Genomic DNA, 7,700 nt, shown 5'->3' on the forward strand with positions numbered 1-7,700 from the left:
AGCCCTGGGGCAGCGAACCCGCAGGAGCCAGGCCTTTGGGGCCCTCTGTTCCATCCCAGTCTCCACAAATACCAGATAACTGACGTGGTGACTTAAGTTACTTAATCCTACATCTAGCCTTTTCTGTAACAGCATTTCAGCTTTAATATAACCTTCCCATCAAAGGTTTATAATGCCCAAAGCGGAGTTTTGAATAGGTGAGAAGGTAAAAATCATGCAGAAGAAACCCCGGAAGAGAATATTTTGGCAGAGATGGGGAGAGGACGGCTTAAAACTTCAAAAAGACACCAAGGACCAAGTTAATAGGCAGATGATGCCAAGAAGAAATACATTTGTGACAAGGGTTAATATTGTCAAAGTATAATTTTCAAAGAAGGTTTAAAACGTGATGCAGATCACAAAACAAGTCTCAGTAAACTGAGATATTGATTATGCGATATATCTTCTCTGACCACAAAGGAATGAAGCTAGAAATCGTTTACAAGGGAGAACAGGAAAACTCACAAATATGTAGAAATTAAACAATTCACTCAGACAACCAGTGGGTCAAAGAAGCACTCACAAGAAAATGGGTAACCCTGAGATGAATGAGAATGAAAGCACAGCCTACCATCTTATGGGATACAGCAAAGGTAGTACTTAGAGAAATCTGTAGTTGTAAATGCTTACATTAAAAAACAAGAACAAGTCAGTACCTTAACCTCACACCTGGAGGAATTAGAGAGAGAAGAGCGAACTAAATCCAAGATGAGCAGAAGGAAGGAAACAGTAAAGATTAGTGCACTGATAAATGAAATAAAGAGGTGAAAACAGAGAGAAATGACAAAAGTTTAAATTAGTTCTTCCAAGTGATCAATAAAATTGAAAAATCTTAAGCTGACAAAGAAAAAGAAGAGGATGCTGGTGACTGAAATCAGAAATGAAGGGGAGAACATTACTGCTGAGCTCACTGAAATATAAACACCTATAAGAGGATACTTTGAACTACTGTATGTCAACAAATTAGAGAACCTAGATGAAATGGAAAAATTCCTAGGAACATGCAAACTACCTACACTGACTGAAGAAGAAATAGAAGATCTCAACAAACCAATAACCAGTAAAGACATTGAATCAGTAATCAAAACCTCCCAACAAAGAAAAGTCCAGAACCAGATGGCTTCATTGGTGAGCTTTTATTTATTTATTTATTTTTGCATGGACAGGCACCCGGAATCGACCCTGGGTCTCTGGCATGGCAGGCGAGAACTCTGCCTGCTGAGCCACCATGGCCCACCCTTCACTGGTGGATTTTAGCAACCATTCCAGGAAGAATTAATACCAATCCTGCTAAATATTTTCCAGAAAATTGAAGAAGAGGGAGCACTTCCTAATTCATTCTTTGAGGCCAGCATCACCCTAAAACCAAAGCCAGATAAAGATACCACATGAAAAGAAAACTATGGACAATATCCCTTATGACAATAGATGCAAAAATCCTCCACAAAATCCTAAAGGACACTTATAATCTGATTCTATTACGAAATAGAATGAAACTGTGTCTAGGTTTTTACTCAACTCATTAATTAATGAATTAGTATGATATTTTCAAAATCATTAGAGCTATGGTTTTGGTTTGTCCAACATCCTTTCTCTTTCTTCTGGTGACAGAAACCCTCTTCTCCCTTTGGGAATGTTGGCGTCTCCATTCCATGCTGGTCATGTGACTTCACCAGCTTTGCCATAGGGGTGATTGAGACCAAGCCTTGATTGTTTTGGGATCCTTGATCAGGACTGGTATGGGTGGCTGAGGGACATGTGCTTTCTTTAAAGGGGTCCCTGCTACCCAGGCTGCCACTGACCATCATTATCGTAAGGAGGAGGATAAGGTCAATGCTGAGAAAAACTGAGTGGAAAGATAGAGATACATGAGGAGAGAAGAAAGTCTAATTGATGACATTTGAATCCATGGATTCAGCCACATTGTTTCTGATTGCTCTAGATCTGCTATTTTCTCTCTAAATAGTATATAGAGAGGCCTGTCACAAATGAATATTTAAGCTGGGAATTCATTATAAGCAGAGTTTTGTTTTGTTTTTTTGCTTGTTTTCTTGTGTTGTTGTTTCTTGGGTAGGGTCGAGTTCCTATAGGACACTAACCAATTTTTGACTCATTTAGTCATTTTATTCTAACATTGCTTCATTAAATAGTCTTTGAATCAGATTTATCATTGTCCGTAATTAAAAATGCCTAATCCTCACCATGGCCCACAGGGCGTGGCGGAATCTGACCTCTGCTCCTGTCACTGACCTCAGCGCTCTACCCTTGATCACCCTGCCTCAGGTGCATGACCTTTCAGTTCCTTGAATTCACGCAGCTTTCTTCACCTGCCAGGGTGCCAGAAGACACCAGCGAGATGGGGATGAGAAAGAGAACAGCAGGTCCTGTTGTTCCCTGGGCCGAGCACTTTTACATGTACCAACGTAGTTCAACAGCGGTGGTCGACCAGTTAGCCGCAGGGAGTAAGGACGGCAGGAGGGACTTAAGGGGAGTGATCAGATTTTAGGCGCAGACTGTGGGTCAGTAGCTTCTCAGTCATTCAAGATTTAGGTGCAGAGAATAAAATCCACTCTGGTTCCTCAGACAGGAATTGACTACAGACTAGCTAGTGACTCATAGAATCCTTGTGAGACCTAAGAACTCAACTCTTGGCTGAAACTGCAGGAACTACTGCTTCTGTCATGATCAGGAAGCTGCATGCTGTTGGAAAATCCTCTGCTATGGGTTCTAGTTCTAGAGTCACACCATTTCACAGCCTGTGCCAACAAAGCGGACCCCTCCTGCCCTGTCTCTCTCTCCAGCGAACTCACTTCTGTCTTCAAGTCTCACATAATTACATGTAACTGGCAGAAACTTAACATCCAACCACAGCAGCGAGGTGGTCTGGGGAATGTCGGTTCCAACGTCTCCAGGGTAGGAAACTTACTCGGAGGAGGTTGGAACTGACACCGCCTGAGCCACTGCAGCCTCAGACCTGCACAAGCATGTGGGCAAAGCACCTCGCTCCTGAGGGGTCCTGGACAGCCCGGGGAGCGAGGTGAGCCCCTGACACTGGACGTGCATCTTTCCTCTGGCTCCATTTTCCTGATCTCATGGGGTATCGATAAGCAATCCTGAAGCATTTGTGCATTGCCACTGCAATCATGAACACTGGGATTGCGCTTCATTTGGCATGGGGTGCTAAGGTGGACTCTTCCACGAGGGAAAGAAGGTTTGTGGTGAAACTTGGTCTGGCAAGCATTTTTCCCTGCTTTACTAAGATTAGCCCTAGAAGCCACTTTCTCATTTTGTTATCTGGTAAACTGCAGCACCTGGTGGGAATTTGAGCTGTCTTGCTCTCCAGCATTTTGCTTCCGCCTTCCTCTGTTGATGAATAGAATTTATACAATTTTGGAAAAAAAGAATTTATATCATTTTGGTATTCATTTGACTTGTTGGGGCAGGCTAAGTACCAAAGGCTAACAAAAAAGTGTCATCCACCCCGGGGCATTTTAGTAATCAGGAGCTACTGTGATGCCACAAAATGAAAAGATACAGTAATACACTAAATTACTAGGTGACTTTTAAAAAATATATTTTATCGAAAAAATCTTCATACACAGACAATCCATACATGGTATACAATCAGTGGCTCACAATATCATCATTTAGTTGTGTGTTCATCACCATGATCATTTTTAGAACATTTGCATCACTTCAGGAAAAGAAATAAAAAAATAAAAAGAAAAAACTTACAGATCCATCCCCCTTACCCCTCCTTCTCGTTGACTACCAGTATTTCAATCGACCCAATTTTTTTATCCTTTACCCCCCCATTATTTATTTATTTACTCATTATTTACTTTTCATCTTTTTTTTTTACTCATCTGTCTACACTCTGGATAAAAAGAGCATCAGACACAGGGTCTTCACAATCACACAGTCACATTGTGAGAGCTATATCATTATACAATCATCTTCAAGAATCAAGGCTACTGGAACACAGCTCTACAGTTTCAGGTACTTCCTTTAGCCACTCTTGATACACCATAAACTAAAAACGGAGATCTATTTAAGGCTTAAGAGTTACCTCCAGAATAACTTCTTGACCCCATTTGAAATCTGTCAGCCACTGGAACTATATTTTGTCTCACTTCTCTCTCTTCCCCCTTTTGGTCAAGAAGACTCTCTCAATCCCATTATGCTGGGTCCCAGATCATCTCGGGAGTTCTTTTTCCCACGTTGCCAGGGAGATTTACACCTCTGGGAGTCATGTTCCACATGGGGGGAGGGCACTGAGTTCACCTGCTGAGTTGGCTGAGAGAGAGAGGCCACATCTGAGCAACAAAAGAGGTTCTCTGGGGGGGTGGGAGTGACTCTTAGGCAGAATTATAAGTAGGCTTAGCATATCCTTTGCAGGAATAAGTTTCAGAGAAGGGTTGGCCTATTGATTTGGTTGTCCCCACTGCTTGTGAGAATATCAGATATTCTCCAAATGGGAAGTTGAATATTTACTCCTTTCTCTTCAGTTCTCCAAGGGGACTTTTGCAACTGCTTTTTTATTCTTTGCCCAAATTACACTGGGATGTATCGGGGCATCACACTAACCTGGACAAACCAACAAATCTCACGCCCTGTTCAAGATTCCATGTACTTATGGTGTTCAACTAAACTGACCATACAAGTTAAATTAGGTAATGCACTACCCAAAATATAAATTTCGCAGCAAATAAACATCTCTCCCTTTGGTCTCACACAGAAGCTGAAGTTTTAAACTATGGACCACATCATCCTTCACCTTGCATTCTGATTTTAGGTAAGCCTTCTAATACTGTAATCTGTGGCCTGGGGGCAAAGATCATGTTGGCAACTGCATGTCTCCTAGCCCTCCTACAATTGTCCCTTCTTTCCCCGCCTCCCACCCTCCAGTTTGTCCTGGAGTGTGCTATGATGATATTGGAATCTGAACTGAGAAATGCTACAATGGAAAAGGGACTTTATTTGATGTATATAACTGAGCAATGGAATTAATTATGAGAGGACGTCTCTCAGGTGAGAAGAGAGGGCACTAACTGCACTGGAGCAGTGTTGATTCGGAGGGATTCCTGCCTACCCTGCCTTCCCCCCTTAAGAAGTCTTGAGAGTGGGGGAGGACAGACCGGGGAGTTGTGTCTCCTTGGGGAGAGGTAAGTTCTTAGAGGTTAAGGGCAGGCTTTGGATTCCCTTCCCCAACTGCGGGCTCTCTGTCTGACCTGTGAGCTCAGGGATCACCCCAAGACATGAGGGTGACTCTGGGGCACGGAAGGTTTCTCTGCTCACCTGGATGTGCAGGCAGCAAGCTCGGACTTTGTGGTTTGGGCGGTGTTGGCACAAAGGGCTGTGCGGCGTGGTGTGTGCAGGACGGGAAAGCACGGCGGGAGCCTCGAGGAGGCGGCTTGGTGGTGTGGCCGCCTCTCTGTACAGACTGTGCTGGTGGGTGGGGGGAGCGGTGGGAAGAGCTGCCCCCTGAGCAAACCCACCCTAAAGGCCTCGCAGCAGGTCCATCTCGCAGGGAGAGGGCGGCACGCGTGGTGACTTCCTCTGACAGTTCACCATGCTGTGGGGACAGAGTCAGGGTGCACTGGGGGGAAAAGGGGAAGGTGCCTGAGAACAAGCATCCCCTATTTCGGGAGCGCTGGCGGGGCAGAAGCCTGGTCCGACGGCAACCCTGGAAGCAACAGGCCCCGCAGACCTGATCAAACCCACATCACAGCGTGAGGCAGAGAAGCAGGAGCAGCCAACCGCTGGGGACCCGCCACGTCCTCTTCTCACGGAGCTGCTGGCTTCCAGGGAAGCGGGAGCACACTTTCCATGCATCTGCCAAGGAATCGTCCAATACAAAGAAACAGGAAATTTGAGAACCAGGAAGCATTTCAGATATCAGTGGCCCCTGGGATTTCAGTGCTGTGCTCCAGGCTCACCGCAGGAATCTGGGAGAAAGCAAAGAAACATAAGAAAAAATTTTAAAAATTAAAAACTGCAAGGAAAGACATGGGTGCTTTATTTTAGAGCTTTATTCAGATGTAACCGACACACGGTAAATGGCATATAATCACAGTGCACAGTTTAGTAAGGTTTAAACCATGTACTACATCAGTGGAGCCATCACCACAGTGGAGAGATGGACACATCGGTCATCCCAGAGCTTCCTCAGGCCCCTGGGCAGCCCCCGAGGTCCGCCCTGCCCCCAGCCCGTCCCCCCACCTCCCGTCCCCAGGACAGCTGAGGGGCTGTCACCACTGACCAGTCTGCATTTTCTAGAATCGTGTATAAACGCCGCAATACAGCATCTTCTCTATTTTGTCCGGCTTCTTTTCCTCAGCGTAGTTATTCTGAGACTCATCCGCATTGCCGTGTGCAGTCCATTCCTTGTTCTTTTTCGGCAAAGTAGTATCGTGCGGGGTGGATACACCACACCGTGCCTCTCCATTTGTGAACTGATGGGTGTTGGGGCTGCTCCCTGCACTGTGGGGTGGTGGGGCTGGAATCGGCGGCGGCGAGGGCCCTCGGGGTGGGAGGAACCAGCAGGGAGCTCTCGCTTGTGCGGCCCAGGCGCTCTGTCGGCGGCTCCCTGGTGGCGCTGCCCTCTGGTTTTGCAGCTGTGGTTTCGCCCTCACCCCCGGCAGCTTCTGGGCACTGCCTCGCCCCTGGGGTTTGCAGACCTCTGCACGCTGCAGCCCCATCGCTGCCTCCTCACTCTCATGCCCCCAGTGTCCCGCCAAACAAAGACGCCTCTGCCTTCCATCCTCTCAGGAGGCCTGGAGCTCCCCTCTTTGCCCTGGAAGGCGTCTCTTTCTTTCCTGCCCACGTCCTGGGCACCCGCCACCCGCCAACCCTGCTGTCGCCACCCCCGGCCACCAGGCGCTGGTGGAGGAAGAGGCAGACAGACCCACGGCTGCACTGAAAGCCCCGGTACAGATCCTGGGCGCTGGAAGAACGCCATGTCTGCCGAACGAGACACCGCAGATCAGGGAGGGAAAGAAAGATAATCCATAAATGGCCCAGGGACAGTTGATGGGCCCCTTGGGAAAAAAGTCAACTTAGGTTATTCTCACCCAGACCTCTCCAAATTAATTCCAGATTTATTGAGGAGGTAAGTTGTCTAAATATTCCATGAAGAACCTAAAAGAATTTGAAAGTGAATATCTACTAAATCTTTGGGAGAGGGAGGACTCTGTCCCTCTTCTTGGGTGGTACTTTTGAAAAATCAATAGTTTTTAAAGCCTGTTAAACTTTTGTATGTCAAAAAAGTAGCCCTGGGTGGGGCGGGCCACGGCGGCTCAGCAGGTAGAGTTCGTGCCTGCCATGCTGGAGACCCGGGTCCAATTCCTCATGCCTGCCCATGCAAAAAAACCAAAAACAACAACAAGAAGTAGCCCAGGGTGAAAATCTCCCTGACTACGTGGGGCGTGACTCCCAGGGATGAGTCTGGCACTGGTACCATGGGATCGACTAAGCCTTCCAGACCAAAAGGGGGAAAGAAGTGCAATAAGATAAGGCATCAGTGGCCAAAGGGAGATCAAATGGAGTCAAGAGGCTGCTCTGGAAGCTGCTCTTAGGCAGCTTCAGTTAGATGGTGCTGACGGCCTTGGTTTGCTAAAACCCTCCAGAGTCCTGTGAATTCTTAAGAACACCTAAGGCTC

This window comes from Tamandua tetradactyla, chromosome 21, assembly GCF_023851605.1.
Source record: "Tamandua tetradactyla isolate mTamTet1 chromosome 21, mTamTet1.pri, whole genome shotgun sequence".
Lineage (NCBI taxonomy): Eukaryota > Metazoa > Chordata > Mammalia > Pilosa > Myrmecophagidae > Tamandua > Tamandua tetradactyla.